We start from the raw sequence: 11,872 nt of genomic DNA on the forward strand, positions 1-11,872 counted from the left end.
CCGTCACGATCCCTTATCTCAGTAAGTGGCAGGAGCATTCCTCCGATGTCAGGCCCCAAACCCAGGCCTCACCTGGACTACCCGCAGTCAAGCTTCTTGTCCTGCTGACTCCACCTTTTGCCTGGGTCTCACTTGCCCATGATTTCCATCCACGATTCTACCGTGCTCATGCAGGACACTGCCCTTTCCCGCCGGGACGATTGCCGTAACCACCTAGATAATTTTCAGTTATGCATGTTTGTCCCTTACAGTCCGTTTTCTACAGAATGCATAGAGCACTCTTTAGTGTACACACACCCACGCACACACACACACACACACACACAGCTCATGCCTCTCTTGAGGCCTGTTCATCCTTTAAGGACTTCTTGTGGCTCTTAGGAGATGTCCAGAATCCTTGAGCTGGTCTGTGAGGTACAGCGTGTGATCCTGTCTCGTACAGGCTTTCTGGCTACTCTGTGTCTACGTCCCAGCCATACCTGACTTCTCACTCCTGGTCTTGGTGCATGGGCTACTCCCGCCAATGGCAACACTCGCCCCATCTCATTGCCTGAGCCACCTCCCATGTCACTTAAAGAAGCCCTCCACAACCTCTCGGATGGAGCTGGAGGTCCTGTTCTATGCCCTGTACTTCTACCTTTAAAAAATTCTCTATGTGTGGTGCCTGGGTGGCTCAGTTGGTTAAGCATCTGACTCTTGATTTCGGCTCAGGTTGTAATCTCAGGGCGGTGTGATTGAGCCCTGCATTGGGTTCCATGCTGAGCGTGGAGCCTGCTTAAAATTTACTCCCTCTCCCCCTGCCGCCCCCTCACGTGCATGCACGTGCTCGCTCACTCTCTTAAACAAAATCTCTGTGGTATTGTGTTTACTCGAGAAACACAGGAGGACATTTCCATCACCAGACTGCTGGCTCCATGAAAGCATGGAGTCTTGTCTAAGACTGCTTTCAGAAGCTAGTCTGGTCTAAGCTGTGTCAGTGTGGGGAGCCCCCACCCCAGGAGAAGTGAGGTCTGCTCCCTCCTGCACCCGGCCCAGGGCCCCCAGCTGATGGCAGGCTGCAGTCTGGCTCTCAGCAAGACCAGCTTCCCCGTGGCAAGTGTGCATCCCTGTGCGCACCAGGCGGGACGAATGCATGGGCACGTGACTGCACCTCATTGCTCACTCCCTGGCTTCTCTTCTGCTCCTGTGCTTGCTGAAACTGGGCCCTGGCTCTTGATGGGAGTTGTAGTCTGGGGACGACAGGCAGCCCCAGGAGAAATGCCCCAAAGAACTGTCTTCCTTGTTTTCACTGATGCCTCTGGGATGCATTTGGGCATCAAGAACTTGGCTTCTCCTCCCTCGTGCCCAGCGGGCTGCTGCGGCCGCAACCATGGCAGGTGCACAGGGAGGAGCACCAGCGTTTAGAGCCTCATCCTGCAGTCTGCGTGAGGTTGCTGGACCCCAGAATCCCTCGAGGCAGGAAGCAGATGCCACACTGCATGGTCTCTGAAGTCACCAACTCTAAGATTTTTTATTTATTTACTTTTCCCCATGAGAGAGAGCCTGGTAGAGAAAGAGTGAGCGTGCATGAGCTGGGGGGAGGGGGAGAGTGAGACGCAGACTCCCTGATGAGCAGGGAGCCCAAGGTGGGGCTTGATCCCACCTGGGATCATGACCTGAGCCGAAGGCAGACGCTTAACGGACTGAGCCTCTCAGGTGCCCCTGAAGTCACCAACTCTAAATGTCCGACGGGTGGATTCTCTAACCAGCTAGGGGATGCTGCCTCTTCCCACAAGGGGGTTAGAGGAGCGGAAGTTCAAAGGGAAGACGACCCGCCCCGCCGTCTTCCTGGCCCGACGCCCAACTTCCCTGAGAAAACTTGGCCTCCCGTATGCCGAGGACGTTAATTCTACCTTCCAACCGAAACTCTGAGCACTCCCAGGGCCATTAGCTCCCCTAGCGCCGAGTTCCCTCCGACACTGCTGAGTTGGGCAGCAGGAATTGCTGATGAAAGAAAAAACAGGAAATGACCGCAGTCACATCTCAGGCAAGACCACATTTTTCTTAGGAGGGTGGGGCCGCCTCTGGAGTCCGGAAGTTAGTTCCCTTCGGCCGTGCAGTGTTAGGTCCCGCACCTAGTTTGGGTGGAGGAAAGAAACTTAACGTTGCTCGATGTAAGAAAAGTGTCAGGGTATTCAGAGTAGCTCTGGCAGCGGGACCCTGTGCGAGAGGGAAAGAGGCACAGGCCTCAAGGGGGCACCTAGAGCCCGGGAAGAGGCAGCAATGGGCATGGGGGAGAGAGACGGCGCATGCGCAAGCCGCTCGGGGGCGGGGCGGGGGGGGCAGGTTGGGGGAAGACGGAGGAGCCAGGTGCGGTGGGGCAGCTCTCAGGTCATCCCCAGCCCATGTGTGCTGCGGTTAGGCTGTTTGCCCTTAGAGGAAACTGCTACTCTAGGACCAGAGGGCTTGAGAGCACTAGGACTGCCACAGCACCAGGGCGCTCTGCTGGTGACCCTGTTGGCTCTGTGCTGCCCAGAGCGCCCTGCAAGCAGATAACAGGAGCTAGAAACACAGAGGGAGCTTTGACCAGAAAATTCCACCTACGGGAATGTATTCTAAGGAAATAACACTGAGAGTGAACTTAATTTGCTAAATTAGATGTTTGCTTTTTTAGCAATGCTAGTTACAATAATGAGTAGTAATCGCTAACATGTACTGGATACCTAGTATATGCCAGGGGCTGATATAAGTTCTTTACATGTACTATTAGTTCCTTTAATCCTCATACATGCCTATGAGTAAGTACCGTTGCTGTCGCCACCTCACATGAGGAAACTGAGGCAAAATTAGATGACCGACACTTGCCCGAGGGTCACAGCTATACAGAAGCAGATGTGGGATTTGAACCCAGAGCATCTGGTTCCTCTCTGGAGGATTGGGGTAATGACAAAGAATGTCATGGTCATCCATGGGGCTATTAGGAGGGCAGGGGTCGCGTACAGTCACCTTTGCCTGTCCCATATCTGTTTCTGTTTCTTCTGGTGGCAACACCCTGATTTTCCTTTGGGAATCATGCCCTTTCACCAAGCCATGTGGTCTTGATAGGGGTGACATCTCCTTAGTACCCAGGGGTGGCACCTGATGCACCTGACCCATCAGTGTTCTGTGCCCGAGACAAGACAAGCCAGGCAATGAGATTACACTCAGGAATTCACTGATCTCCTGGAAAGAGGACACTTGTCTTCCTTCTGGACTTGGAACTGTGACCATGTCAATCGGCCAAGGGCCATGACATAGAGAGCATTGGCCTGCAAGTGAAGCCGACACTGAGGGAAGCTCATCTCTGCTGTATAGAGACAGCTTCTTAATGACATCTGTCAAACACCTGGAACCATCTTGGCCTGAAGCTGAAGTTTCTTCAGTTCTTCAGTCATGCAAGGCAATATACATCATCCCTTTTGCTTATGTTTTTATAACAATTGCGATTAGTACAATCCTAAAGAATCCAACAAGCACGGTTAGTATCTCCATGAAAATATGAGATACTCCAGGGAAAAGGAAACACAAATTCATTTTGGAATCTGATTACAATGACATAATAACATACATAGAGGCATATAAGATTTGAATAACATTTATACTAATATATCACATTCTTTTTCTCACCCACTGGGTTAAGTATAAAGTACCTAATGAACAAAGGCGAAGATGGAGAATCCGCCATTGTGGAGACCTAAGGGGGGCAGCAGAGGGCAGTACCAAGTCCTGAGTCCACTCCCAATTCTGCCAGTAACTGACAGTAGCCTTGAAAAAGCTGATCAAACGATTTGGGTTTCAGTTCCCCCATCTATGAAAAAAGGGGAGCCTGGCTTCCATAGTTACCCCACCAGAGGTGCAAGATTCCAATACACCCATATTCCTGTAATATTGTAATCTTTTCTCCTGAGATCCCAGAAACAGTCTGAAATACTGTCTGGGATCCACAATGGTCCTGGGGCTGATCCAGACTCAGACTGGTGTCTGCTTTCTATTTGTCTCTCACTGTTTCTTTCCATAACGTGGGATGGATGCTTTGAAATGTAAATCCATTCAGTCATTTGTTTTATTAAAATGTATTAAGGACAAGCTTTATCAGGAATCTGATCATTGTGTCACTTGAATTTCTCTATCACTAATGGAAGGACTGTATTTTGTTTGATTTCTCCCAGCATGAGCTGGCAGTTTGGAAGATTTTATTACTATGTCCCTTTTACTGATGGGTAAACTGAGACAAAGTTGAAGTAACTTGACCAGGGTCCCACCACTGCAAGGGCAAAGCTGAGGCTCAGACCAAACCAGCCTTTTTCAGACTGTGCTCAGGACCACTCAGGTTCGGGAACTCTGCTCAGGGGGCCGGAGAGGGGGGAAGCAGCACTGAACAGAGGCCATTTTAAAGAAATGACCCTCAAAGACCTTAGAAGGGAGTTCATAGTGGGAAAAGGAGAAGTCTGAGCTGAGGCCTCCTGCTCAATAAAGACCTAATGTTTTTTGGGTCAAGGATTCTTTTGCCAAGTGTCTGGTTGAGACTGAAAACCCGACCTAGACTTTCATTTCCTGCTCTGTGGCAGGTAAGATTTCTGAAGAGCCCTCCTGCAGCAAAACTTCTAGAGGCCAAAAAAATCACAACAAACACACTCTTTTAAAAAATTTGAATTCAATTAATTAACATATAATGTATTATTGGTTTCGGGAGTACAGGTCTGTGATTCATCAGTCTTATATAACACTCAGTGCTCATCACAACACATACCCTCCCCAATGTCCATCACCCAGTTACCCCATCCCCCAACTCCCTCCCCTCCAGCAACCCTCAGTTTGTTTCCTAAAATTAAGAGTCTCCTATGGTTTGTCTCCCTCTCTGGTTTTGTCTTGGTTTATTTTTTCCTCTCTTCCCCTATGATCCTCTGCCTTGTTTCTTAAAGTCCACATATCAGTGAGATCATATGATTTCACTTAGCACAATGCCCTCTAGTTCCAACCATGTCTTTGCAAATGGCAAGATTTCAATTTTGATGGCTGCATAATATTCCATTGTACATATACACCACATCTTCTTTATCCATTCATCTGTTGATGGACATCTGGACTCTTTTCATAGTTTGGTTATTGTGGATATTGCTGCTATAAACATTGGGATGCAGGTGCCCCTTCGGATCACTACATTTGTATCTTTGGGGTAAATACCCAGTAGTGCAATTGCTGGGTCATAGGGTAGCTTTATTTTCAACTTTTTGTGGAACCTCCATACTGTTTTCCAGCTTGCATTCCCACCAACAGTGTAGGAGGGTTCCCCTTTCTCCACATCCTTGCAAATGTCTGTCATTTCCTGACATGGTAATTTTAGCCACTCTGAGTGGTGTGAGGTGCTATCTCATTGTGGTTTTGGTTTGTATTTCCCTGATGCCAAGTGATACAACAAACACACTTTAAAATGCATTACTGAGATCATCAAAGATTATGGGAAATGTTCATGTGTATCCCCAGCCCTTTCTTTCCCTACCCCCGCCCACCAGATTTGCCCCACAGCAACAAAAACCCCAACTAGTTGCTGATAGCAGGATGATGAGCAAATGCAGGGCCTTAGCGGCTTCAAGATCAAATGCTGATATCAATACTCTAGCTAGAAGGAGCAAGGGACCAGAGTTGGGTCCATGCAACCCAGGCAACTGAGCTGAGACCTTACATAAATGGGGCCACTTGTGAGAAGGTGGGGGTAGAAGATGACATCTGCCCTTAACAGGAGACAGGAAGCTAAACTATCTCTTTCCATCTCAGCTCTGGGTAGAAAAAAACAACAACTCTCCTGTACTATTGGATTTGGGAATGGAATTTAGTCTACCCACATTTACAGAGTAGGGGAAGCTATATAAATAAAGTGGCCCCAAATGATGAGAACCCTCAGTTCAAGAAGAAGTTAACGTAAATTTGCTCTGAAGAAAAAAACATCATCTTGCACCTGTCAGGATTCTCCCTGATTACAATCAGCCTAATATAACCCCCCCAAATTAGCAGCCATGTGAGGAAACAAAACATCACAGCTGAGACTACCAAGCAATAGATTTTATTGCCCATAGTTTCAAATATCAGCATTATGAGATACATAATGCAAAATAACAAAGTAAAAATCTTTTTTTGTTTGTTTTTTTAAGATTTTATTTATTTATTTGTCAGAGAGAGCGCACGCACAAGCCGGGGCAGCAGCAGGCAGAGAGAGAAGCCGGCTCCCTGCTGAGTAAGGAGCCCAGTGCAGGACTCGATCCCAGGACACTGGGATCATGACCTGAGCCAAAGGCAGATGCTTAACGGACTGAGCCACCCAGGTGTCCCAGTGTAAAACCTCTAAAGAAGTAAAAATGGAATCAAACACTGAATGATATAGAAGAGACATTCGAAAGTGACCAGATAGATTTGAAAAATCAGTGAAGAGGTTAAACAGTAGATTAGACATAGATGAAGAGAGAATCAGTGAACTAAAAGATAGATGTGGACGAATGAGGAACGAAATGGAAAGGATGAAAGTCACTAGGCGTAAAGAATAAAGTGACCTGCTCTATTTTTAATTGGGTTTGTTGAATGAGAAAATGGAGAAGTGTCATAATTTCAAAATATACAATATCTGGGAATGTCCCAGAGTTTATGAAAGATATTAGTACCACTGACTTAATAAGTACCACGTCTCAAGCAAGCTAAATAATAAAAAAAAAAAACACCTATACACAGAATAGCATCGTGAAACTGTTTAACGCAAAAGAAAAATGGAAAGAATAGACATATCACCTATAAAGGAACAACAATATAACTGACAACTGATTTCCCAGTAGCAGCAACATAAACCAGAAAATGATGAAATAGTATCATCAACACATTGCAAAAAAAGATAGCTATAAATCAAAACCTCTATTTCAATTATGAGAGTAAAACAAACATATTTCACAAAATCAAAAAAATACAGTTTGCTGTGAACGGACATTACTAAGGAATTTCTGAGAGTTGCATTTCTTTTAGAAGAGCAATGACTCCAGAAGGAAGGAAGGAAGGAAGGTCTGAAATGCAATAGGAAATGGGGAGCAAGGAGGATGGTAAACTTGGGTCAATCTAGACAAACAATGACTTTATAAAACAATAACCATACTGTCTGACTCATAGGGTTAAAAAGCGGTAGAACTAAAAATGCTTGGCAAAAATAAAATAGAGTATAATCTAAATTCAAATAGCCAACTTTAGAAAATGTACCATATAAAACTGAGCATTTACGCATTTTACTGCCCATTAAAAAATAATTAACTATACGTACCACAGCAAGCTGTACACATGTCATAATCCTAAGTCAAATTGGGGGGAAAGTCACAAAATATCACTTAAACTAAGTGTAAAAACATGCCAAATAACAAATTACTTGGGGATACATACTGAAGTGGTAGAATTATAATGGAATATTCAAAATAGTCATATAATGGGAAGGGACACACAGGTCTTTAAAGGTGTCTTAATGTTTGTTATATTAGACGGTAGGTACTTGCTTGTTCATTTTACTGTCCTGTGAGTCATATTTATATCATGTTTACTTTTACATATGTGAAATTGTTTGTGTTTAAAAAGTAATCATAATAAAGTAATCTAAATCCTTACTGTTGTAGATGCCAGCTGCCCAGGCGGGGTGCTCTGCCCTGGGGGCCGTGGCTGAGGGAATGGAAGCTGAAAGAGTTGCCCCTTCGGAGCCCGCTGTAGGGAACCTGAGGACCATGAAAGCTCTGAACTACCTAGGGCATGACCATCCCACCGAACACATGTCCGCGAGGCTGTGAAGGTCGTAAACGCGGTAGTGACCCCAAAATATCAGGGTCAGAACCACCGGTGCTCGTGGACGGAGCCAACTTTCCAAGTCTCTCACGTCTCAAGGTTTGGAAGCAAAAACCCTGAGAAAACCCCCAAGGTTCTTGTGTAATTTAAGGGTAGTGGGGGGGGCGCCTAACTAATAACAGCATTCAGGGACCCATGGATTAACTGGAAGGAAATGAAGGCTTTGTGTGCCAAGCTTGTGCAGGCAGATGACGCATCGGGTGCACTTGAGGGAGGGCAGGCCGTCTACAGCGCCCTCCGCGGGCTCGGGCCCAGCTGCCGCCCGGCCCACCTTTCTTGGCTCCTCCTTGGCTGGGAAGGCAAATCCCTATTCTTGGGAGAATGGCCTTAAGCTGGTAATTTTAGCATTACGTATATATTCCCTTTATAGGGCCTGAACGAATCCTACAAAATCAAGGATTTGTCATTTTAATTGTAGTTGCTCTGGTTTGCACTTTAGTGTTTGGCTTTTGTTGCAACCCATCCCGCACAGAGAGCGTCCGCCATTTTTCTTTCTAGAAGGATGGAGAGTCTCACAGGGACTTATGAAATGCTAGCGCTCTGTACCAGGGGTGGTGAAGTGCAGGACACGAGCAAAGCCTGTGAGCCATCGGTTTGGCTTTCTCGCTGCTGCGTATCACCACCCAAAGCAGAATTGGTCTCAGGCTTGCTGAATCTTAGGTCAGTTCTTTCCACGGTGGGTTGAGTGTGGGCTTGGAGAAGAAAACCTAACTCCATTCTTAGACTTGGGCTGACATTTACTTGGGTGTGGCCATGGCTGAAGGCAGAATGTTAGAGCCGCTGTCATTCAGCATAGAGCATGAACTATAGTTATTTCCCCAAGAACAGGGTTAAAATCTCTCACCCAAAATAACCAAATTATATGAGACTTTTAATAAAGGTTGTTTGCTTCAGCCTGAGAAGACATGATTTATTCCACTCTATTTTCTAATTGTAAAATCAAGTGAAAATGAACCTTGCAAATTACCACTCAAAACAATGTAAAATGATCACTCTTTTTAAGAAGTATGCACTGAAGGGGCGCCTGAGTGGTGCAGTCGTTAAGCGTCTGCCTTTGGCTCAGGGCGTGATCCCAGCGTTGTGGGATCGAGCCCCATATCAGGCTCCTCCGCTATGAGCCTGCTTCTTCCTCTCCCACTCTCCCTGCTTGTGTTCCCTCTCTTGCTGGCTGTCTCTATCTCTGTCAAATAAATAAATAAAATCTTAAAAAAAAAAAAAGAAGAAGAAGCATCCACTAACAATCTTATTTCTCAGTTTTGAATATGGTGATTCACTTAAATACAGTATTTGCTAATGGTTTTCTTCTTCCTTGGATCAAATCCAAAAAGATATTTTTTCTCCCAGAAAGTTTTATTTTCTTCTTCAGATTTAGGTGAGAAAATGCTCACCTGGGGAATTCATCACAGGGATGAGAAGGGCGGCACAGGGAATGGAGAACACGGTATTGTAATAGCGTGGCGCCGTGACATGGTCGCTACACTGCGGTGAGCATAGCATGACGTAGAGAGTTGTGGACTCACTATGCTGTACATCTGAAACTAATGGAACGTGGTGTGTCAACTACACTTCAAAAAAAGTAGGAAAAAAAGAAAGTGCTCACCATCTATGTGCACCAAGAACCCAGGTCTTTCAGTGGAGCCTTGAGAAGGTGGCAGGGGATGAACTCGGCAAGCAGGGCTACGTCATCGCTGATTCTGATCCATATGCTGTGGGTTGTGAGCTGCAGGTCACAAGGAACGATATTACTGGTGAGTTACTAGATGAGTGTTTTATCCCCTATTTAAAGGTTTCCTTTCTTTCTTCATAAGAAATCAACTATGACCATATATCGAATGGCAAAATAAGGACCAGGAATGGGGGTTAGGGAAAGGAACTAATGGTACTCCCTTAACATGTCAAAGTTATAAAGCACCCATAGTTCAAGTGTAGACGAATGAGCCCTTTGAGCCACTCCCCAAGAGATAACCAGATGAGCTTACGAGCCTGAGAAGGGTTTTCAACATTACTAGACTCTACCGGACCCGTTTGGCCCCAAAGTTTGATTGGTTTTTGCCTTTCTCAAAGATTCTTTCAATGTCCAGTATAGATATCTAAATAGACTAAGTGTACAAAATAGTTTTGGTTGACTACTACCACATTATCCGATATCACTAGCTGATAAGTCATAAGGTCCCTAAAGCAATTATACTGACAGGTTTTCTCATAAATTGCTCTTATACACCATTGTTCTCTCCCTCTCTCTTCTCCACCCAAACAGAAGTAGGTTGAGAGAGAGAGAGAGAGAGAGAGGTGGCAAGTAAAGTTTAAAAACAATTGTGACACCAAGACAGATGCTAATTTTTCTTCCCTCAAGACAAATCAGTACTTGAAAACTATTTTTTTTTTTAAGATTTGTTTATTTCAGAGCGAGAACACGGTGATCTTGTTTCTGCCATCTCTTGGACTCTTCTCTCTGGAAAATCCCGGGTGTCCTTCAAAATTCTGTTCAAGAATGTCCTGTCTGGGAAGTCTTCCTGACTCACCCTGAGTGGAGCTAATCTCTCCACCCTCCTAGACTTGCTGTACTAGTTAAATACACATATTATTGCCCTGGGTTTTGATGATTAATTCTGAATGGTTCTGGCTGAAATCTCTGTTTTCCAGGGTTGATTAGACAGAGACAGCTGGATATTTAGAATATTCTAAACCTGTCTGCTGGGGATGATCTCTGATTTGCATGAGCTGCCCTCTGAGCTCGGGAGTGAGAAGACCTGGGTGTGGCATATGTCTCCCCAAGATCCCTCTGCAGCCCCAGAGTCTTCACGTATGAATTGAAGCAGATGGAGGCTATAAGAAGAGGTCTCTGGTCAGAGATATGATTGAGGAGCAAGAGAAGATTCAAGAAGCCAATCCGGTGACATTTCAAGTTTGTTTTTTCTCCTATGTAATATGTTTAATATTTCTTACTATCACATAAGCCAGGCATCTTCAGATGGCAGTGTAGTGTAAGTACCACACATAGACTCAGTAAAGGGCATCAGGGAGTGGCACCCACACGTCTGACTGCTGTAGCCAGAACCACAAGGAGCACAAACTGTAAATCCCGAGGCTCCAAGCTAAATATGTTTCGAGGCCCCTTTGTCCCCAGTGGTGGCTCCAGGACATTCTCCTCATGTCATCTCTGCTCTTTCCATGGGCCAGGCTGCCGGCCAGCTTGGACCTGCCATTGCCAAGATGAGATCAAGGTCACTTAGGTTCACAAAAAGCGATCCATCTGACAAGTCTGGAGAACTGAAGGAAAACCCTCATCGTCTTTGTTTACCCTGGTGATTGTCACACGCTCTCGTTTTGTTTGGTTTTAACATGATTCACAAGTTGATCGGTGGCCTGAGTGAGGCAACACTTGCCCAAAGTATTGATTCTAATCACACGGCTTGGCCGGTTCTGAGGGGTGAAGCCGCGGACTGCGCACCGCGCATTTACCTGCAGAAAGTGAACGGGGCTCCCAAGGCCCCCCGGATCTACACTGACGCGGAGTGAAGCTCCTGCACCGGAGCCTTGGATGCTCCCAAGTACTGCGGGCGCCACCGGAGCGGGAACAGCGGGCTGTGCATTTGCTGCCCTCTGGTGGCGGACCCTGGAGTGAGCGCCGGACTCTGGGTGCCTTCCAGCTACACTCCCAGACCGTTCCTGGACACTGGACACCCAGCCCAGAAGCTAAGCTCTTTTTTTCATTGAACACTGACTATAACCGTGGCTAAAGTTTAAAGAATGCTTACTCGGTGTGGCACACTGTGCAACGGACTTTATAGAAGTGTGTCATTTAATCCGCACTAGTAGATACCATTAGAAGTATTCCTGGGGGGGGGGGGGGGGGGAGGGGGAGGAGCCACGCTGGAGAGAAAGGAAATGGCCCAGTTAATGAGTTTGGGAGCTAGGATCACACGCCAGGTCTGCTGCCAAAGAGCACAGACTTAACCTCTGTGCCGCACTGCCTTCCTCCCTGCAAATGATC

Source organism: Ursus maritimus, unplaced genomic scaffold (genome assembly GCF_017311325.1).
Source record: "Ursus maritimus isolate PB19 unplaced genomic scaffold, ASM1731132v1 scaffold_30, whole genome shotgun sequence".
Classification (NCBI taxonomy): Eukaryota; Metazoa; Chordata; class Mammalia; order Carnivora; family Ursidae; genus Ursus; species Ursus maritimus.